Here is a 24538-nt window from a genome sequence, read left to right on the forward strand (position 1 = left end):
CCAATAGGGGATAACTTCTGAACTGTGTTGCTAAATCTCATTTGACAGGTTTTGGATTTGGTATAATTTTTCTATAGCATCTTAGTGTTGGGTGAGCAATATGTTAGCTATGATTCAGATGACATTTTATGCCTAAGCTCCTCAGTCTTTCTCCTCCACATCTTCCCTCTCTCCCCTGTCACACCCTCCTCTTTCTTCCCCTCCTTCTTTATACACTCAGTCTTATCTAAATATTTTAGCAGTTAGTTCATGGCTAGGGGATTCTTTATGAAATATGATGATAAAAAACCCTTTTGTCTGGCTGCAAGTCTGAGTGTGCACATCTGCAAATCTGAGGATACATATCAGAGTATTAGCTACCTATCTACCTGTCTATCTGCCTATTGATTTACTATGTTTATACTCATTTTTTCTGTTATGGTAGGAATGCAAGTTGCAAGGATTTAGTCCTGTACAGTCTGTTAGGTGATCCAGTCTTTTATAAAATCTATCTTGGCCCCACTTCATGTGTGTATATGTGTACACACAAACACACACATACACACACACACTTTTTTCTTTAATGGGGATATTTATTTCTTTTTCTGGTGAATGAAGGGCTGCTGTCCAGATTTTGGCTTTATAAAAAAAATAGCACTATTCCTGTAAAAGAAAGACTTATGCAGTTTGGGGAAAAAATAATTAAGAATTGGTTGCTATAATAGCAAAGAGATACTCATGTATTGTAATTCTGTTAACACTTCAGGATTCTATATACTGGAAGCTATGAGAGATTATTAGAAGGTGAAACTAGGAAATGGGGCCAGAGGGAATTTGAGGTGCTTTTAAATGTACTCCTCCTCCTCTATCCGAGTTTTACCTTGAAAACACAGAAATCATATAAACGTGCTTTGAACAAAGTAAACAAAAAATAAACACATATTAACAAATTTACTGTGGTTCTGAGTAGGGATATGGCTCCCCATGGGCCTTTCTAAGGTTTGTCAGAAATAAGGTGGGCTCTTGCTTCTGACATAGTTTAGACTGGGTTGCCTTTAACAACTTTTTAGTAACTCTGCAGTTATATATGCCTTCATCCTTTGATGTGAAACTTTTATAAATAATAAAATGCAACACCCATGCTGTTGACACTCTTGGTTTTCTACTCCACATCCAATTGACTCTGCTTTTGTGGCAACAGAGATTCAATGAGCCTTGTTAGATGTTCACGTCTCAAGCCTTTCTTTCACTTAAGAGTGAGCTTGATTTTGAACAATGAGTTTTGTAAGCAGATAGCCACTGGAAGAGTCTTGGGAAAATTTTCCTTTCTTTACAGAAGGGATGGTGCCACTCTCCCGCCACTTCTCCCGTCTTCTTGCTTCCTTGAATGAAGTTGTGATGGTTAACGTGGAGCAGCCATATTGTGACCACATGGAAAAAGTTAATATATTTAAGAGTCCTTGGCCCTGACAATGTACAACTGCTCTGCACCCATGTTAGCAACTGTCTTCTTCCATGATTTATTACAAACTAAAAAAAGTAACTTTCTACTTGTTTCAATGATCATGTCAAGTCTTTTGTTTCTATCAGCCAATTCTAACTACTTTAAATGGTAAATAGATGTAAAAGGCTCATTTGTGGATATTAAATTTGTAATTTTAATGTTAATTTTTCTGTTGTTATTGTTGTTTTACCTGTATTTTTCTCTTTTCTTACCCCCAATTCAAATAGGTCCCAGGTTCTGTGCTTTGATGCCCAGGGATGCTTGCAGTATAATTCCTGGGTGTTTTCTTCAAAAGCTTATATCCACTGAAGAGTTTAGAGCTGGAGGCAGGGGTACCCTTCAGTCTGAAAAAAAAAAGTCCTCGGCTTGGGGGATTCCAGAGGGGTCTGTAGGTCTAGTGAACCCTAGGGACTAAGGGTTGTGTAGAGCATTTGGTGCCCACCCCCTATGACCAGAGGTGGCAAAAGAGGCCTCTGTAGGGCTTTTCAGACCAGTCCATGAAGGCAAACAGAGCACATACACCTTCTCTATGCCCTTGATCTACGGTAATAAGAAGGTGTTCTGATGAGACTTGCTATCACCCTGACAACTAGAGTAGTAGCAGGACCTAAGGCTCCTCTACTCTTAGAGCCACAAAATTGTGCGGGAGTTCTGTTGTCCCTCCTACTCTTTGGAGATAATTCTGAATTGGGAAGAGGGTGCAGGGCCAAGACCTCCTTTTAGAAATATTGGCTAATTTTATACTGTGAATCATAATTCCCATATGAAAAGTACATAGAACATAAATATACAGCTCAGCAAATTCTCACAAAGTGAATACCCATGTCACTCCTTCTAGCTCAAGACATAAAACATGGCCAGTCTCCAAAACCCTCTTCATGGGCCCTCTCAGTAACCCTTTTATCATTCTTCCCCAAAGAGAATCCTGATTTTTCAATAAAGTTTTTCTTGCTTTTATTTATAGCTTTATATAGCTTTTTTTTTTTTTACTACTTAAGTATGAATTACTAAGCACTAGCTTTGTCTATTTTTTAATTTTACATAAAAGGAATCATGCTTTTTTTGGTTTGTGGTTTTTTTTCACTCAAAATTATTTTGTTTGTGAAGTGTATACATGTTATTGTGTGTAGCTGCATTTTGTTACTTTTCTATTGCTATATAGTATTTTATTATATAAAAACACCACAATTTATTTAGTTGTTTTATTGTTGAAGGGAATTTGAATTATTTTCAGTTTTTAGAATAAGAATTCAGGTGATTTTAGCAAAAGCATCCAGGTTCAAAATTAATACACAGGCCCCCCCCCCCCCCATATCTCTCCCCACCCCCACTGTCCTTCTACCCCCACCAACTTCCATATTAGTTACTTGATCTATAGTTGAACCTCTGTCATAGAAAGAGTTAACTGCAGTGTCCTCAAGAGATCTTTCCTATTTGGTCATCATGGATTGATTCAGGAAGCTACTTGGTCTCAAGTTTCTCCAATGAGTACCTTCCTGGGAATTTTGGATTAGAACAGAAGGAGAGTGTATGTTCTGAGTTGCTAGAATATAACCTGTAAATCTAGGAGCTATTGGCAGCCATGTTTTCCAAGTGGACAGGAGAAAAAAATAGAAATATCTACAGAGGAAGAAAAGAATGAAGCAGATGCCCAGAGGGGCACAACTATAAGACTGTAAAGAATCCTGATGATCAAATTCCTGGTTTCAGTTTGTTCTGAAGCTTTTACTTCCTTATAATAAATGTTCCAGTGACCTAGGAGAGTTTGAGTGAGCTTCTGTTACATGGAAATGCAGTAGTCCTAATATTACAGATATTTTTACCTATCTAATTTAGAGACTTGAACTATTTCTTAAATAATGATATTTTTCAATAATTTTACATTTGAGCATCCAAGTATCTGCTACTTGATACTAATGTGTTGAATGAATTTGGACAAGTAAAAGAACCTCTCTGTGACTTAGTTTATCATCAGTAACATATGGAGGTCTGGACAATAAAATCTCTAAGATTTACTTTGTACCTAACACAAAATTATTCTATCAGAGTGCCAGTAGGCAAACTTATTATTTGCACTTGACTTTTCAAAGGAAGCAGTGGGGAGTCTGGTGATAATTTATTCTAAAAAATTTTGAAACCAAAATATTTCAGAACTCCTCTACTTCCTAGTAAATGGTGCATTCTCCATTAGAATATTTTCTGATGCATAGCAGGCCCTCAGAAAATATTTGTCAAATGAAAGAAAGAATGAATGACTATCCACTTGAGATATTTTATATCCCAAGATCTAGAACATTAAGCACATGTTTTAATGATGTCAGTTCCCATTCAACCCTTCCCATAAATCCCTAGTCTTTACAAAGACCAAATGCAACCTTTCAAGTATGTGGGTTTCTGTAGCTGGGTGATTCAGTACGGAAGGGGTTAATGAAGAATCAGATGCCTCCATAGGATTCTGTGAAGCACAAAAAGTACAGTGCCAACAAAATCCCCTGAAGAGTAAACAAAACTTGGAACTGTTGCAAACAATAAATTGTCAATACCTTATAGAAGCAATGGATAATGAAAACTTATCATGCCTATAGTTAGTATCCTCTTTAAAAGAATTTACAGAGTCTATGAAATTAAATTCTGTGCACAGTTCTCTTAATTTGTCCTTAATTAAACAATACTCCATAAATGGTGCATTCAGTGACCAAATGTTCAGAGACAGCAAAATGGTGGGTCCCAAGCCATTAGGAATGAAATAAAGGCAGTCCCTGGAGAGTCTGCAAGAATCTGGTCTCTCTAAGTGACAACTGATGGTTTAGGAAAGATAATTAACTTTGCAATTACAAACTGCAGCTTTCACCAATGCTGTTTTCCCCCAGTATAATCTTTTAAATGTTGGATTATTTCCTATAATCGTGAAATAGTTTGCTTGGAAAAGAGAAAAGCAAACAAATACCCCACTTTAGGCTGCTGAGTTCATCAGGAATTAAATCCTTATTGATTAATTTAATGGGTATTGTTTTTTATTTCTAATGTTAGATCAATATCCATTTAATGTGCGATGCTAAGCTGATTCACAACACTAAAATTTCAGCAGTAAATTCATACAATGAGCAAAACAATATTTAGATTTCACGCAAAACCAGAAAAGATAGATCTTTTCTTTTTTATCAGAAAAGAAACATGAAATTACTGTTTAAAACATTAAGAGCTAAAACTTTTAAAGAACCCTTATTCTGCTTTAGATTTAATAACTTTATGCCATTTTTTTCTGCTTAAGCGATTCTCTGAAAATCTCATTACTTTATTTATTATTGATATTTAAATGAATTTCATACCAGAATAATCCAGTTTTTCTCCGCCTCCCCCAAAGAATTCAGTCTACCCTAACTGTACCTGGCCAACTTTTCTTCATGTCAGCTGACACTAACCATTAAGCAAATGTTAATGTCAAATAAAAATTGCTTTTCTTTTTCCTTTAAAAACGTGCTTGCTGGAAAGACACCTTTGTCGTGTCTATGTAGACAAAAATTTTGAACTGTAAAAATATGGACTAATTTTAGATCCCAAATACCCATCTTCTTCTCAGCACTCTTCATCAGATGACAACACCCCCTCTACTTTGCTCCATTTTCTGATTATTTGTGTTTCTAAATAGATGTGCCTTAGTGTGCATGCTCAAATGGCTCCTACCATTCACAGCATATACACAGGACAATAGTCTTTGAAAGCTGACTCACTCATGCAAATACCAAACTGCATTTTGTTGACACTATATTGATAAAGGTAAAGAATTAGAAGGCATCTGAGAGATACACTGGTTTTGATATGATGCCTCAAAAAGTCAGAAAAAAATTTGTTGGACCATGTCCATGTTATTAGGCTTTTTCATAATGTACTTAGGTTTAATCAGAGACTCTCATGTTGTTAAATAATCTTTATATGTTTTCTGAACTTAGGCAGTTTCACCCTCCCCCTTCCCTCCCTTCTTTCCTTCCTTTCCTCTTTTATTCACACATCAAATATTTATTGAATTCATACTCCATACTAGTACTGAGCCAGAATCTATGGGTTCAGAAATATACACAATACATACAAGGAAGTCACCATTAATGAAAGCTGAAGTTCTTTGCTTATGGATGACATGTATATACAGCCACTGGGGTCTTAACTAAATATGGAGAAATGGGATGCTTTTCTTCCCAGAGGCCTAGTTTCTACACTGCCAGGAAGCCCAGACAACTTTCCATATTCAACTCCATTTCCATATCCACTTAGCAAAATTTCTATCTTTCCCTAAGGAAAAGAGCAATGAATACAAATTATCCATCAGTCCACCTGACAAAAGTCCATATTCATCATAAGACTGTGCCTGTGCCCATCCTAATCAGCCTCCAAATTACAAAGATGCTCCCTCTCCAATGCCTTTACCCTGTTTCTTACTATTTGTACCTTTAAATTTTACCTGGCTTTGGCCACAAAACTGAACTGCTGTCCTCATGGCATCTGCACATCTCCTGGGCTCCCTGAGACCATCTCCCACTTGCCTTCTCGGTGACTTCTCATTCCTCCTGGTCCTATTTCCTCGACCCACTTCTTATTTTGCATCATCTCATCTTCCACTGAGGTCTTCTCTTCTAGGCCTCTTATTTCATCACACAGTTTGCATTCACTCTCCCAGCTCTGACCTTCTGACAAATGCCCTCAGAACTTGAGAATTTCCCACAGTGTAGCCCCACCCTGCCTCTGGGTCTGATGGCATTTCTAGCTGAGACTGGCCCACATCTCCATGAGTGGGGGAAAGAGATGAAGGAGCACATTCAACTGTTAACCCCTAGTCCAACGTTGTATTGCCTCCTTTCTGGATAATTACAGAAGTTCCATAATTGGTTTCTCTGTATTTATTCTCCCAACATTCAGGTTTATTATCTACCATCTCAAGATGAATATATCTATGGCCCTATTCTGATTATGTTTTCTCCAACTCTAAATCATGCCATAAACCTTGTGCTTTATTCACCGCACAGCACTACGTTCCTTGTGGTAGGGAGTGCACAATATGCAGCCTTGTATTTCCCTGACAACTACCCCAGGACTTTGGTAGAGTATTCAAAGTGTATCCACTGGATGTTAATTCCACTAAATATCCATGTGCATTTTGCATGGACAATTTTCCACAAATAAATATGGGAACCACCAGTTTAACAAAACTTAAATAGGTTTCTTTATGCAGGACTTCACCGAGCCTTAAATATGCTAATGTACTGGTAATACTCCAACAGGAAGTTAAAGGATATGGTACTTGACCAGGAACACCCTTTTTTTTTTTTCCCCCTAGAGCACCTTGAATAGCTAGTGCTAGTGCTCTGTGGGGCACCCATTCAGTAAAATACTGTTCAACAAAATAAAGTTTTAAGTAATTAGAGAGCAATTAAAAGACTTCCATGATTTAGTCCTCATTTCCCTTCTACAAATTTATCCTATTTACCCTCTACAAATTTCTTGTTACTAACTTTATATTCTAGGCAAAAAGGCCATTTACTATTCCAACATAGCCTATGCTTTGCTAAACACCTGAGTTTTTTCCTTTTTTTCCTCCTACTCTCTTACCTAACCTTCTCCAGTTAAAATTTTACCCATAATTTAAGATGGGTAAGATTAAAAATGTCTTTTTATCCATAAAGTTTTGATTTATTACTTAACTAAATTTGACTTCCCTGTGTTCTCAAATTATATGCTCCCATTTTTATGACATATATCTCAGTCTATTGGATATTGTGGCTAATGGTGGACACATTTCCATTACTAGTTTACAAATTCTCACCATGAACTAGCCGCTGTTCTAGGCATTTTGCTCATTAATTCATTCAGTCATTCATCCATGTATACCCCCCACTTTCTCTGCTCCAGCCATCCATCATATTATTGAGTATCAAAGCATGTTTTGGAGCCAAGCATTGGGACTACAACAGTAAACAAGGTAGAAAAGGCACATTGCCTTATACAGTGTATATCCTAGTGGAGGAACGTAGGTCATAACCATGTGAAAAAGAAATAAATAAGACTCTTTGGAGAGAGGTAAGTGATATGTAGAAATTGAAACACAATAATGGTATAGAGAATAACAGTGAGGATTGGGATTATTATATTAAGTTAGAATGGCCAGGGCATTTTGCATATGCTAGCTCACTTAATCCTCAAAATAATACTTTGAATTACTTATTGCTATTCCCAGTTTACATATGAGCAAATTGAAACTGAGTGAAGTTCCACGGGTTCACCAAGGTCATTTAGATCATAAGTATTAGAACAAGGCTAACAAATATAATTGTCCAGGTTGCACATTGCAAAACCGCAAAGAGCACCATGTAAATGGTGCCTCTACCTTTCAGGATTTGATAGAGAAGCAGAACCACTAACAGTGATGTAGAATAAGGGATCTATGGTAGAGATTAGGTCTTACAGAATTGTGAGAGCTGATAAAGAGTCTATGGGAAGTTGGTGGCTCTAGAGTGGGATGAAAGTAATTGTAGGTGACCAGGGCTACAAGTGCTAAGACAATATTATATAAAGTGGGGGAAAGCAAGAACAAACGGAAAGACTCAAGGAAAAATGGATACCACAGGGACATATTGGAACCCATATCTGTGTCTTGCTGCCCCCAACCCCAGTGAATTGGGCAATGTGCAGCGGGAGCCAGCGCCTTTCACCTTGTGGCTGTACTTAGACCTGGCCTGGGTCTCAGAGAAGCTGAACTGGAGCTACAGCCTGGCTGCGGCCCGTGCCTCAGAGGTGAGCCGTGAGATCGGTGATAATATGCACAAGCTACTACACTGCATGTTGCCCTACAGGGGGCTTAGAGTCTAATGGCTGCTGCTTCCATCTTGCACAAATTTCTCTTGGGACCCACCCTGACCAGAATCGTACAAGGAACAGAATTCTTAGACATGTAGCTCCAGCTGAGCAAAGATGACACAGTGGCCCTGAGTTTTACAACGCAAAGCCTGGGGAGCCATAAATAGCATCCCTTGTAGCAGAGGCAGGCTTTCGCCTAGACTTTGGGACTCCAAAAGTTGCATGCTTTTGATTACACAGTATTATCTCCTTCATATAAGACACAGAATGTCTCATATTCATATACTCACAATACCTACCACAGAAAGGTGCTTACTAAATATGTAGTAAATAAATAATTCACACGGTACTGTATAGGCCTCACCTGAAATTGAGTCTAGAGAAAAATTCTTACATTCTCCCAATTGACTTTGTCTCAAAGCACACAGGCTGGAAAAAAATGGAATGATCCCTTTGTCACTGAAACACTTTGCTTTTAGGAGAGCAAGATTAAGGGTCCCATTTCAAAATGTAAGCATTTGTACTCTGGCATTGCTAGACCAGCATCGCCTGGGAATGTGTTAGAAATGAACATTCTCAAGTTTCTCCCCAGACCCACTGAGTCAGAAATTCCAGGGGTGGAGCCCACCAATCTGTGTGAACAGGCCCTCCAGGTAATTCTGACACACACTCAAGTTTGAGGATCACTGATCTAGAAATGCTGAATTCCTGAGCTACTGAATAAAAGGAGAAGCTGAAGTAGGTCCCATTAGGTAATTCTGCACATTTGGTGAGTAAAAGAAATGATACACGGAACCACTGAGCTGCAACTTTAGGTAATTCAGAAGAGCTAGGCAGAAGCGGAAAGAGTAAAAAGCAATATGAGGAGCAAGTACGTCAGACAGATGCAGATAAGAAACAGTTACCCAGACACAATGTAGGGGATTTCTCCAGTGGTATCAGGCCTTACCTTTTCCACACAGGCTTTTGGCAGGTGGGTAGCTGATTTCCTGTTGGGCCAGCTCTGGGTAAACTGATGAGTTGTATCATGGGTTCCCACCCTGCTAATCAGGCAATTTGATGTAAATGATCATGAAAGTGCGACACAACCGCATTTCGTTCTCTAGCTTGGGTGTGGTCATGTCTCTCCTGAAGAAAGTCCTTGTTTATCTAAAGTCAGTCAGTCCCTGTAGAAACAACTATTTAAAAAGCCTAGAGATAACATGAGTCTGATTAGGCCTAGGATTTTCAACTACCCCACCTTCTCTGCCTACAGCTACTTCTTAACCCAGTCGTAATCTCACTTGCTCCAGACTCCTGCTTCATTTCCTCAACACAGCCACACGCTTATCTCCCCGACTCAATGTATGATATTATGGTAGGATAATATTCTGAAATGCTAATCGCTGTGGGGGGCTTTTTTCACCCTTTATTTCCTCCTTGTTCCTTTGCTCCTGTGATCAAAGCTGAAGACCCAATTCTCTGGCTTTTCTGTTCCACCCTGCTAAGACTTAAGGGGACTTGAGCAGATTGGTCAACAGCTGAAGGAAGAGGACTCCACTACAGACAAGATGTCTTAGTAAAAAACACAGAGGGGAAGGAGATTTCCCCTTGGCTGAAGGTTAGAAATTCAAAAGGGAAGAGAGGAAAAAGATGAGATAGAGCTTCCACATGGCTTGATAGTGAGAAGGATTTCAGAAAGAAAATGATTTATCAGGTATGTCTAGGTGTGTGGGAGCAGAGGAAGCTTCACTGAAGGATTTCAGGGCCTCAAACCGCAAGTAGGTAAAACAGAGCTTCCAGGACTGTGGAAGCCATGGCAGTATCTCTGTGGACAAATGACTCACGACTAGTTCCACAGCATTCCCTCCAAACACCTTGTCACTGTAAAATTCCAAAAGTGGGACATGGAAAATGGCTAAAGTTCAACTTCCCTCTAAGCTTTTGAAATGGCCTCATTTATGGAAAAGAGAGTAATATTTCTTGCACAACTAAGCATACAGAATGAAGTTAATGCTTCCTAAGGCTGTACCTTTTTTCTCTCTAGGATTATGTTTTTTCATTTACTTTATTTGGACAAACAATGTATTATATAGGGAAGACCTATGGTCCTGAAATGAATTTAAACACCACTGGCTTTTAAAGGTCAATTGCCAGGGGCAGGGGAGAGGGCAGATTTAAACAAATTCTAGATGTAGTCATTTTAATTGGCCATATGAATTCCACTTGAAGGGTTGGATTTCATTTTTACTAATGGTGCCCCTACGGTATCTGACTTGATAGTTTGTTCCTCTTAGCCTAGTAGGAGAGTCAGACTGGTATATATCATTGTTTATATAAAATACAATAAAGTATGATTTCCTAGATAAATAGAATTAAATCCTGGAAGATTAAAAATTAAACACCTGAAAGATAGAGGAGGGTGGGGATTGGGGATGTATCAGTCAGGGTCCTAATACAAATTAGATATATTCTATTATAAAAGAATAATTCTATAAGGATTTTTTTTTTTTTTTTAACAAACATGTGGATGTAAGGGAGCATAGGCAAAAAGCCGTCATCCAGGATTTAGTACAAGCTCAGCTATTATCATCCATGGTCCAAAGGGGAGGAAGGGTCCTGGATCTGAAAGCAAAGCTGTGTAGTCAGAGGCCTTGAGAAAAACAATAGACTTCATTTGAGAGACAAAGCCAAAAGCAAGTTCACAGAAAAGATCTAGGGAGATACATCCCCAGATCTTACCCTCTTGCCTGTTTCCTATCTCCACCTGGAGGGCCCCACAACCCGAAGTGACAGGACTTGAGAGCCTAGCTGACATAGTCTATGAACTCAGCCTTTCCAGGCAGACGGCAGAAGGGAAAAGTGACCATGGATCTAGAGGGCAAACAGACAATAAGGTGGGCTAGAAATGGTGTCTCTGAGATGACGCCTCCACAATATTTTGAAGGATCCGTAGTTTTCTAGGCACATAATGGAAGGAATTTACTTAGGTTTCCTTTACAAGTTGGTTTTATGTTGATAAAATGTTAAATTCTGGCATTTTTTGAGCATGTTTCCACCTATTAGAATAGGAAGGATGTAAGGGCCATGTCAGAGCATTTTCACCCAGGGACACTGAATTTCATATGATAATCCATATATTAATAGCATGTCCTCTGTCACCACCATGTTGAAGTCCTAACCCCCGGTTATCTGTAAATGTGACCTTATTTGGAAAGTTGGTCTTGGCAGGGGATCAAGTTAAGATGAGGTTATTAGGGTACGTCTTAATCCAGTATAACTGTGTCCCTAAAAAGAGGTGGGTGGGGAGTTAGGACAGAGACAGACAAACATACAGGGAGGGAGAATATCATGGAAAGATGAAGGCAGAGATCAGAGTGATGCATCTACAAGCTAAGGAATGCTAAACATTACCAGGAAACCAGAAGCTAGTCAAGAGGCAAAGAAGAGAAGGAATCAGTTCTGTCAACGCCCTGATCTTGGACTCCTGGCCTCTAGAACTGTGAGCAATAAACTTCTACTGTTCAAGCTGCCCAGTTTGTGGTGTTCTGTTATGGCAGCCCTTGCAAACTAATACACCTATAACCCCAGTATATCCTCCATAATTTTTTTGTCTGCTACAAAGCACGTATGCCAATGGCAAGAAATGTCCTGCTCATGTTTACCCAAAACTTAATATAAATGATCAGGGCATCTGTGGTTTTTGGTAAGATTTTACTTCCCAACAGAGGCAAATTTATCATGAAACCAATGACACTTAAGCTTTAAGGTGCCCCAATTACATGCACCCCTTCTAAGGCCCAGTACCTAGTTTTATACTCTAAATTTGAATTCTTTTTCTTAAGGAGGGTACCCCACTTTATAAAAATGTTGGACTCCACAAAATCTGAATCCACTCTTTATCTCAACTTTTGTTGTTATAACCTCCAACTTCAGGTAGTTACTCACACAGCTGGATATGATACCTTTATATCCTAAATCACTGCTAATACTCTTTGTTCTTATAAGCAACTACCTTAAAAATAAACTCAAAGGAAGGAATAACAAACAAAAAAGAACAAATAACTTTGAGAGTCCTTGAGCATAGAGTGTTCTAGGCCCAGCGGGATTCCAAAATGAGAACAAGAAGCCTTCTCTATTCTGCACCAAATGGTGATTTTTATATGTTATTTATTTATTTATTTATTTATTTTGCATGAGGGTTCCTGTTGCAGGTGAATTACTTCAGGGAGAAAGCCTATTTCTGACACTCCTCGTCTATCACTATTTTTTCCAGGTTTTGAAACCTCAATTGCTTTGGAGAGAAGATGGAATAAAATTGTAATTACATTCATTAGCATATCTAGATGGAAGCATCCTGCCCTACTGTATGTACTCATTAAGAATGATTATCAACAGATTCCAGAATCTGCCTCATTAATTAGGTGGTGGAATCATACAGGATGGTGGGAGGAGCCTAGGTGCTATGACCTGACCTGATCATGACTCTAGAGCTTTCTGTATCTTTAATTGATATACGCCCTCTACAACATGGGCCCTCTCCCATCTGTCATTCAAATAACCTCCTTCAGGCTCCACAAGTATGTACTCAAACTTACAATACTTAAACATTTTAGAAGAAGAAAAGCAGACATCTCTCAAATATCTCCACCTGGAGTTAGGCGAGGTAGCTGAGGTGCTGCCGATATCATCTCAGAAAAAGAAAACCCATTTGTTTTTTCCATCGTCTTGGACAGCAACATCCCAGCATTTTTCCAGGTCATGTTGACTAATGTGAAGTTGTAGAGTTCGTTTACCACTTGATATTTTGTTTTGCATGACTGCCTCGTGTTACAGTGGACCACTTATCCCTTCATGCTTCCATATGGAGGGGGCTCTACTTAAGAAACACTCTCGGCTCCTCTCCACTCTCTTACTCATTCTTACCCCAGGGAAGAACTCATGTGATTCGTGAGTTTGGGAGAAGGAATTGGGAGTTTTTGGAGAAGTGCCTTTTTTCTTCTTTTTTGAATCCACTGGTCTATCGAATCTCCTTGTCTGTCTGCTCTCTGCCATGCAATCAGTAGCCCTGGGGCAGAGAGGCCTGATGCTCTTTAGCTATACCTATGACTAGGTGTGTAAGTCTGGTTTGGATCTCCCTTAAAAAAAAAAGAAAGAGAAAGAAAGAAAGAAAGAAAGAAAGAAAGAAAGAAAGAAAGAAAGAAAGAAAGAAAAAGGTTGCCAACGCTTCTTCCTCTTCCTGTACATGCTTGCTTTTTCTCTCATCAACAAATGAAATCTGTTTACCCACCTCTTAAATCCAGGCTGGCCTTCTGATTTATTTATGCCAATAGAATGCCGTGAAAGTGATGCTCTATGTGTTTTAGGCTTAGTCCTTGAAAGGCCTGGTAGCTTCCATGTCCTCTCTCCTGGAATCTGGTTAGCATGTTTTATGGAAGTCCAGCTTGCCTTGCTGGAGAGAGAGGGGGTGTGGAAAGGAAGCACCACATGAAGTAAGGAGCCATGTAGAGGGGGATCAGAGTACCACAGCCAACTCCCAGTACCTAAGGGTTCAAACATGTGAGAGAGCTCTCTTGAACCATCCAGCCCAACCTCCCTGCCAACTGAATGCACCCATATGAGTCACCCCAAAAAATACCACATGGAACAGAAAAACCATTTAGTCAACCCATAGGATCACCCAAAGTAATCAGTCATTATTTTAACACACTAAGTTTTAGGGTTTGTTACATAGCAATAGATAATTCATCTTTTTTTGGTAATTTTATGTAGTTTTAGGGTTGAAGACTTAGCAAAACCACATGGACACAGACTTAAATCATGTTCTCCAAATAGCCTTGGCAATAATTAAGATATTTTAATTTCCATCTTTCTACTCTCAAGTCTGCTTATCAATTGAGTCCAAACTCTGGAAAGGAAGAAAACAGTACTATGTATTGACTGGCTAAGACTCCACAACTGGAAAGAAAGTACCTCTTTAATCTAGCTAAAAACCTGTATATGTTCCGAGAGTTGGCCGAAATGTCACCTCCAAAACCTCTTATTTGACTCCAATCCATCTTCTCTGTATTTTCCCAGAGTATAACTTTATCACACCATATATTTGCATCGTGTCTTCCACATCACTCTACACTCATAGAAATCAGTTTATGTCTTATTTGAATTTACATTACCACACTCAGAAACAGGCCCAACACAAAGTTATGTTTAGTAAATGCCTTTTAAATGTAACATTTGAGAAACTTTATCTCTGTTTGCTTCAATAAATAGCATGAAATGTCTTCAGTCCCCCACTTTTTTTCTAAATTTTTTTTATTTCAATACTTTGTCCACAGTTTGGTGATGTGGAAAGAACAATAACTTCTGACCAAGATGGAGCTAGATTTCCAACTTAATCTCTGCTACTTTTTGCTTATATGGCTTTGAGCAACCACTTTCTAGTTTAAAGATTTAATCTCCTCATAAGATTGGAATGACTATTGACAGAATTTTAGTAAAAAAATTTTTAACAGTTTGATTTAGATATAATTCATATATTATGCAATTCATCCATTTAAAGTACACAGTCACCACAGTCTAATTTTTTAAAGATTTATTTATTTATTTGAGAGAGAGGGAATGGGGGGAAGAGCAAAGGAAGAGGGAGAGAGAAACTCTAAGCAGACTCCATGCAGGGCTTGATTTCATGACCCTGAGATCACGACCTGAGCCCAAACCAAGAGTTGGACACTTAGCTGACTGCACCCCCCCAAGGCGCCCCACCACAATTTAATTTTGAAATATTCTCATCATCCTTCAAAAGATGCCCAATACCTACTAACAGTCACTCCCTGTTTCCCTCTTCCCCTAATTCTGACCAAGCACTAATCTGCATTCTGCCTCTATAGAATCGTCTATTCTGGATATTTCATACAAATGGGATCATACAATATGTAATCTTTTATGACCATGTTCTTCCACTGCCATGATATTTTCTTTTTTTTTTTTTTTTTTATTATTTTTTTTTTTTTTAAAGATTTTATTTATTTGACAGAGAGGCACAGCGAGAGAGAGGGAACACAAGCAGGGGGAGTGGGAGAGGGAGAAGCAGGCTTCCCGCGGAGCAGGGAGCCTGATGCGGGGCTCGATCCCAGGACACTGGGATCATGACCTGAGCCGAAGGCAGACGCTTAACGACTGAGCCACCCAGGCGCCCCTGCCATGATATTTTCAAGGTTCATCCAAGTTGTAGTATGTATTAGTACTTCATTCCTTTTTACAGTCAAACAATATTTTATAGTATGAATTTACCACATTTTTGTTGTCCATTTATTATTTGACTGACATTTGGATTGTTTCTACTTTTTGATTATAATGCTACTATGAATATTTGTATATAAGCATTTGTATTTGTATACAAGCTTTTGTGTGGACATTGTGTCTTCATTCCTCATAGATATATACCATGGAGTGGAGCTGCAATATATGAGTGTTCTAATTTCTCCACATTGTTGTCAACGCTTATAATTGTCTACCTTTTTTATTTAGTCAGACTAGTATACATGAAGTGGTATCTCATGGTGACCTTGATCTATATTACTCTAAAGAATAATGATGTTTAGGATCTCTTACCATGCTTGTTTATCATTTGCCTTCCTTGAAGAAATGTCTATCCATACTCATTGTCTATTTTTAAGTTGCTTTTTTATTGTTAAGTTTTAGGATCTTTTTTTATATATTCTGGAGACAATGATCTTATCAGGTAGATGACTTGCAAATATTTCTTCCCATTCTGTGTGGTATCTTTGCACTTTCTTGATGCCCCCACCCTTTCTTTTAAGACTTTATTCATTTATTTGACAAAGAGAGAGAGAGCACAAGTAGACAGAGTGGCAGGCAGAGGGAAAGGAGAAGCAGGCTCCCCACCAAGCAGGGATCCTGATGCAGGTCTCGATCCCTGGATGCCAGGATCATGACCTGAGCCGAAGGCAGACGCTTAATGACTGAGCCACCCAGGCACCCCTCTTGATGCCCTTTGAGACACAAAAAAAATGTTTTTATTTTGATGAGTCTAATTTATCAATATTTCCTCTAAACTTGCATCTATGGTATTATGTCTAAGAAAGATTTGCCTAACCCAAGATTATAAAAATTTATTCCTGTTTTTTACTAAGAGTTATATGGTTTTAGCTTTTACATTTATAACTATAATTCATTTTGAGTTAATTTTGTGTATGGTGTGAGGAAAGGGTCCAACTTCATTCTATTGCATATGGATATCCAGTTGTTCCAGTACCATTTGTTACAAAGATTAGTCTTTTCCTATTGAATTATCTTAGCACCCTCATAGAAAATCAATTCATTATATATGTAAAAGTTTATTTCTAGACTCTCAATTCTGTTTCATTACCAGAATTGATTTCAAATTTGCACTTATGTAGTTCCAGTGAAATAGAGAAATTTTGTTCCTATAAAGCTCTCCTTCCCTATTTTTATTTTATTTTATTTTTTTATATTCTCTATATTTATATTAACCTCTTATTTACCTTTTCTGTTTCTCTTTATTTATTCCTATGGATTTTAATTATTATCTGATGTTATTTTCTTGCTCCAATACAACTATGTTCCTGCCTACCTCCTTTGAACTGTCATCAAATATGTTACATTTCTATATGTTATAGGTCCCAAGATATAATTATATACATATCATTTTATGCTACATAATTATCTTTATTGTCACTTTTTGGGTTTTTATGTATATTCAAATTACTGTTTCAAGTAACTTGCTTTCAGCTTGAAGGATTTTCTTTAGTATTTCTTGTAAGGTAAATATTCTTGCAGTAAATTTTCTCAGTTTTTGTTTATCTTGGTATGTCTATTTCATCTTTACTTTTGAAAGATAGTTTTGCTGGATATAAGATTCTCAGCTGACATTTTTTTTTTTACTTTTAGCATGCTAAATTGCATTTTGGTATTCATTGTTTTTGACGAGAAGTCATCTGTTATTCTTTGGGCTTCACTTATACATGATGAATCCTTTTTCTCTTACTGTTTTCAAGATTTTGTCCTTGTCTTTGTCTTTCAACATTTTAACTATGATGTGTCTGGGTATGGATTTCTTTCAATTTATCCAACTTAAAATTTTTTGAGCTTCTTTGATGTGAAGATTAATGTTTTTCATCAAATGTGGAAGGATTTCAGCCTTTATTTCCTCAAATATGTTTGTTGCTCCTTTTTCTCCTTTCCTACTGGTACTCCTATTAAGCTTATGTTAGTGTTCTTAAAATTATCATATATCTCTGGGGCTTTATTAATTTTTCTTTATTCTTTTTTGCCTCTATGTTCTTCAGATTGCATATTCTCTATTGATCTGTCTTCAGGTTCTCTAATTCTCTCTTGTGCTAGCTCCAATCTATTAGTGAACTCCTCTAAAGAATTTTCCATTTTCTTTTTTTGACTTTTTGACTTCACAATTTCCATTTGGCTATTTAAAAAAATATCTATGATATTTTCTATTTGATGAGACAATATCATCTCATCATGGTGTGATGAGACATTTACTTTTCTTTAATTATTGAAGTATAGTATTCTTTAGTTCTTGAAACATATTTATAATGGCTAATTTGACATTTTTGTTAAATTTGACATCTGGTCCCTGTCAGAGACTATTTCTGTTGCCTGCTTTTCTTTCCTGTGTATTGGTCATATTTTCATGTTTATTTGTATGTCTTATAATTTTTTATTATGAGAAAATGATAACATTTTTATTATGTACACATTTTAAATAGTATATTGTAGGTACTTTGGTTATTAATTTCCCAACCCTAGGAGTTGTTATTGTTGCTTGATCCTTCGTTGATTTGTTTAGTAACTTGACTAAATTGAGTCTTTGAAGTTTGTTTCCCCCACAGTGTGCAACCCTATGTGTTGCTCCTCACAGGATGCAACATGTGCACAGTCACCCTGACTTTCTCTTTCCCTCTGACCACTCCCAGGAAGACAATGGTCGACAATGATCTTATCGAGGTTTTCTTTATTTTTTTCTTGGCCTGATTTCCCTGTTAAGTTCCTGGCTGGCCTGGCTGTATTGATACCAACCCAGTTGTGAGTCTTCACTAACTGCTGGCTGATTGGACTATTGTTTTTAACAATGACCGAGGGTATAATTTACTACATTACCCATCCAATTAAGCATGGGTTTCTTTTCAGGGGAAGTCTTTGAGGCCTGTGTCTGAAGTTTGCTCTGACCTCTGAAAATAGCTATCTTTCCCTGGTTCTCTGTTAAACTTCTGCTGTTTTGCTTATTGCTATCATGGAGCTACTAGACTCCTTTTAATTGCTCATCACCAAAATCTTCATTGTTTTTGATAGTGCCCTTAGGTTTGAACTTCTCTATGTTGTATTCCAAATAAAATCAGTCTCCCCACAGAGAATTATGGAGCTTTCTTCTCCTACAACCTGCCTCTCTCCCTGGGAAGAACCTCAGTATTATTATTCTGGAGAGCTGGGGCATTGACAATGGTCAGCTTCTCTCAGAATGACACCACTACTCTATAAATGGGGCACTAAACCCAGGAGGTAACCCTATGAATGAGCTGGGACATGGGCCAATCAGGGCTGAGTATTCTTGCCACATCTTGGATAGAGCTCCCAACCTATGAGTGGGGACAGAGTGGAAGAGAGCCCCAAACCACTGTACCACACTTGACTTGAATAGAGCTTCTGCAGCTGGAGCTTGGGGAGAGGAGAAATGCTGGTGTCCTGCTTCTCCGGGGGAGAAACCTTGGTTTTAGACTGAGCAATAGGAAGAAATAGAATGCTGCAATTTTGCTACATCCACCAGGAGTAAAGCTTCCATCACACTAAACTGGAGTGAGAAGGGGAGAGGATCTGGTTGTAGTTCAAATGTCACAGATCTCACTATTCTTACTAAGATTTAGTAAGTTTTCTTAAGTAAACATTTCATAATTTGCTGCATGCCCTTAGGATAATTTCCAGAAACTTTAAATATTTTTTTTCTTCAAACGATTTTTATTATTGTTTCATTGAAGAGAGTGTCTGCAGAGCTCCTTACACTGCATTCCAGGTCAGTAATGGATTTATGTTTAGTTTATAAGTCCAATAATTTTTTAAAGTATTGTTCAGAGTGGGAATTTTGTATGTTTTTAAAATCTTAATGCAAAAGTAATGATTTCTTTTTCTTCTTATTTTACAATGAGTCAAGGTCAAGTATATGAAATCTTCAAAGATCAGGAACAAAGACTGACCAGTGAAATCAGAGACATATAGAGAAAGAATATCATTATCCTGACAGAAATGAGGATGTGATTTATATTGTTAAAGTAACCACATCAAATTTTAAGTTCTTATACCTTGACAGCTGTTTGCTTCATGTAAGTTAGGTCCTAAGTCTTTCTCCGTTCTTTCTAAAAGCTCATTGAATTTCCCTTCCCCCAATACAACCCAGTCTTTTGTCTTCTCTAGTCTTTTTTTTTTTTTTTTTTTTACTATTTGGATATGTTCATTTCTCTTCTGCCACTAACCCTCTCTTTTTCCAACGTCAATCACTCAAGCAATTATCAGTGACTTGCTATTCTCTCCCTCAATTCTTTTCATGATTCTTTACAAGAAAGACTCAGGATCCAAGCTGGCAAACACAGATTTCTCCTTAATATTGTGTGGGGGGAAGAGGTTTTGAATATTTAGACATTAATTTTTTGTTTCCTGTTCAAAAAAAAGATTGCCAATATTGAAATCCTTCTGAAGTGGTAAAAATGTCAGTCATGGAATGGTGGGCTGATACACTAACAGAATGTTGACAAAAGACATTATCCTTGTTTTAACTCTTCTCACTTATTCTGTTCTCAACCACTTTGGAAAAACTAGGATATCTTAGCAAACATTTCAATAATACCTATTTTGTAAAAAGTAAAGTATTTAACTAGCTTAAAATCCACTCCTTTATTAGGTTAATAATTAATTAATTAATGTCAATTTTCTATTCTCTATTCTACTCTTGGGCAATAGTATTTATACATACTAAGAATAGGAGAGTTGCACACCCCTTTTGTAGGCTTCTATTGGCTCCTTTTGGATCTTCCTGAGCATATGAAAATACGCCTAGAATGCTGGCAATGATTTTCTAGAATTTAGCAGTTGAGAAAAGAATCTTCTGACAGTGGCTTAGGGTTATTCACTAACATATTTACTGTACAGATGTACATTGATAGAATTCAAGCAAGAACTGATGCAGTGTTCTACATTTGCATTAATTAACACAACACTGGCAAGTGACACTGTGCATAATTTTAAAAATATTTTTTAACTCACTATTGTTTATGTCGACCTCTTGAAAATATAATATGGAAATATTTTCCTTACCAAAATAGTTTTTCTTCTGCTTTATGAGCCTTCTGTTTTCTCATTGGAGGTTTTCTCCTAACTCATTTTCTATCTCATAACATTAAAAATTAAATATAGAGAATGATAGGTGATAGATAGATAAATAGACAGACAGACTTATTTTGAGGTTCTAAAACACTAAGTTCATCTAAAACACTAGAGTCTGGAGATAAGCTCACTTGGGCTGGGAAATTGCTATTCCCAAAATGTACAGAGAATGGCATTTACCAAGAAAGTGACTATAGACTCTACAGGGCTATGAAAACATTCTACTGTCTGTGGATATGTTATGCAGCACTATCACCACTACTATTATGATTGCCACCACTGCTATCCCCAACCTGTCTTCCACCAGGAAAATGTCACTGAGTGAAGAGAACTGAAGGGAAGACCTCTTGTCAAATACAGTCCATATCTACCTAGCTCAGCTAAAGTGGAGCTGTGGCAATAATCTGGTTAAACTTGATCAATGAAGGCAATCAAACATATATCCTTTACGTGTCTGAAGGATCCTGCTTGACTTTGATGCTTGACACATCTCTACTTCAGTATAATATGATGAGCCATAGAATTTCTCCACAAATTTCTTCCCGAATACATGGCAAGAATGCTGGGAAAGTTTATGAAAAGAAGTTTGGATTGAAATGGTTTATTCTATTTATCATGAAGGTGAAGGGGATAGCAGGGAAGAAAAGAGGAATCTGGGATAGGAGGAATAAAAGAGGAAGGTGCTGTGAAAAACAGACTGGAAAAAGAAAGTACCACAACAACAGAGCATAAATTCACAGAGAAGAGGAGCAGGAAAGTCATAGAAATGATCTCATCCATTGAGTTTAGCATTACCTTCAAATTTGCACATTAACCTAGAGCAGCAAAGAGAACTTGAAGGTGTGCAAGTGACCATAGAACAAAACTCCTTGCTTTGAGACAACTGTGGGGGTCAAGGCTATCTCGCTTTGTATCAATGTGCTTGGTTACTCTATCTTGTAAGGAAGCTTTTCAAGAAAAATGTTTGCCATCTATAATTCAGTGCAATCCCTGTCAAGACTACAATGGCGTTTTTCACAGAAACAGAAAAAACAACCTTAAAATTCACATGGAACCACACAGACTCCAAATAGCCAAAGCTATTTGAGAACAATAACAACAAAAAGCCAAAGCTGAGGTATCATCACACTTCCTGAGTTCAAACTATACTACAAAGCTATAATAATTAAAACAATATGGTACTGGCATAAATAACAGACATATAGACCAAAGGAACAGAATAGAAAGTCCAGAAATAAATCCCTGCATATATGGTCAACTAATGTTTGACAAGGGGGCAAGAACCCTCAATGGGGAAAGGAGAGCCTCTTTAACAAATCGTGTTGGGAAAACTGAATAACCACATGCAAAAAATGAAATTGGACCCCTATAATACACCACTCACAAAAATTAACTCAAAATGGATTGAAAACTTAAATGTAAGACCCGATTACCAAAACCTCCTGGAAGAAAACCCTGACATTGGTTTTGGCCAAATTAAGACATTATGTCATTATTCAAGATGTTTTCAATGACCTTATTTGTAAATAAAATCACATTCTGAGGTAGTGGTAATTAGGATTTCAACATATGACTTTTGGAGGAACATAATTCGACCCATAACAGTCTACCCTTTCACCCCCCAAAATTCATGTCCTTCTCATATGCTAAATACATTCACCCATCCCCAAATCCCTGAAAGTCTTAACCCCTTCCAACATTAATTCTAAGTCTAAAATATCATCTAAATATTATCTAAGTCAAGTATGGGTGAGATTGAGGCTTTGATTCATCCTGGGACAAAATTCCACTCCGTCTGTGAACCTGTAAAACCAGACAACAAGTTTTCTACTTGAAAATTCAATATTGGGACAGGCATAGGATAGACATTCCCATCCCAAAAGAAGAAAGTAGAAGGAGAAAAGGATCACAGAAAAGTCCACAACCTAGGAGGGTGAATTCCATTCGATTTTAAGACTTGAGGATAATCTTCTTTGGTGCAATGCTCAGTTTTCCAGGCCCATAGGAGTGGTGGCCCTGATCCCTCATCACTGGGTAGCAACCCCACCTTCTTCAGCTAAAGAGATGACCCAGCCTTCTGGAACGAAGGTAGTGGGGGTCATTTTTCCTTTGTCTTATCCTGTCTCTGTCCCTTTCAGTCCAGGCTGGCAGAGTTTATGCTGATATAAAATTCTCAAAAGTTTTGTTGGTCTCCTATGCAATTCACAGGAGTCCAGACCATCAGACCAAAGAATCTTCCATATATCTTTCCTGTACAACTTCATCTCTATTTATGGCTTCTGCTGAGATGTTTGATTGGATTCATGAGTCACATGTCTAATTTCTTTAGCAAATAGTCATCTATCCACATCCTTGACATTCTCTCCAAAGCAAGCTTTCTGATTTTTTCCAATATGGATAGGCTGAGAATTTTCCAAATCTTCAAGTTCTAGTTTGTTTTTGCTTAACAATTCCTTTTTCAATTTATCTGTTTCATGTTTTACTATAAACAGTAAGGAGAAACCAGGCTACTCTTGAGCACTTTGCTGAGAAATCTTTTCAGTTAAATATCCATGTTTATTATATATAAGCTCTACTTTCCACAAAAAACCGAACATAATTCAGCTAAGTTCTATGCCACTTTATAACAAGGATTGCCTTTCATCAGTTTCCAATAACGTGTTCATCATTTCCTTTTGACACCTCACCAAAACTTCCTTTAAGGTTCATATTTGTACCAACTCTCTTTTCCAGGCAATCTTTTTCTATCATGCACCTCATAAAACTCTCTCAACTTACCCACTCCCAAAGTCACATTCCCCTTTTTGGTATTTGTTACAGCAGCATCTAACTCCTGGTACAGAAATCTGTATTAGTTTGCTAGGGCTGGATGGCTTACACTACATAAATTTGTTTGTCTCCGAGCTTTGAGGCTAGCAGTCCAAAATCAACGTGTTGGCAGGGTTGGTTCCTTCTGAGGGCTGTGAGTGAGGGATCTCTTCCAGGCCTCTCTCCTTGGTTTGTAGATGGCTGTCTTCTGTTCACTTGGTATTCTCCCTGTATGCATGCCTGTGTCCACATTTACCCTTTTATGAGGACACTAGTCATATTGGATTGGGGGCCCGCACATACTCTAGTATGGCCTCATCTTAACTAATTACATTTACAATGAACCCATTTCCAAATAAGGTCGCATTTTGAGGTATTAGGGGTTAGGATTTCAATGGATGGATCTTGAGGGAAACACAATTCAACCTATAGCAATGTTGATGACCAAAACTCTATGGTAGTCATTTGTAATAATCACCAAATAATTCTGTCTCTCCTCCTCCTGGACACATGGCAGGTGGACTTTTAGTCCCCTTTTTGGGTGGGTGGGAATACATGACTAGTTCTATCCTGTGAATTTTGAGCAAAAGTTATTTGTGTCACTCCTGGAATGAACATATAATTGCCAGTGCAAAATTCTCAAGAACAATATTCCAGACCATGGTTACTTGACTGCCTGGGTTCCTGAATAAATATTATGAGCAGAGGCCCTCCACCCACATATGATTGCTAGGTAACATTAGTGGAAGATAAACACTGGTAGTTTTAAACCACTGAGACTTCCCAGTTATTTGCTACTGCAGCATGACTTGGCCTATCCTGACTAATGCAAAGTCTTTATAGTCTATCATGACCAGTACAGATAGGTGCCAAGTAGGTGCTTAATGAAATCAACAAGCTGTTTTTGAGTACCTACTATGGGGTGAGGAAGAAGCTATTGAGGATTGATGATACAAAGATTAAAAAAAAAAATTGTCTCTGCCCTCAAAGAAC

This window comes from Phoca vitulina, unplaced genomic scaffold (genome assembly GCF_004348235.1).
Source record: "Phoca vitulina isolate PV1807 unplaced genomic scaffold, GSC_HSeal_1.0 scaffold10, whole genome shotgun sequence".
NCBI classification, from domain to species: domain Eukaryota; kingdom Metazoa; phylum Chordata; class Mammalia; order Carnivora; family Phocidae; genus Phoca; species Phoca vitulina.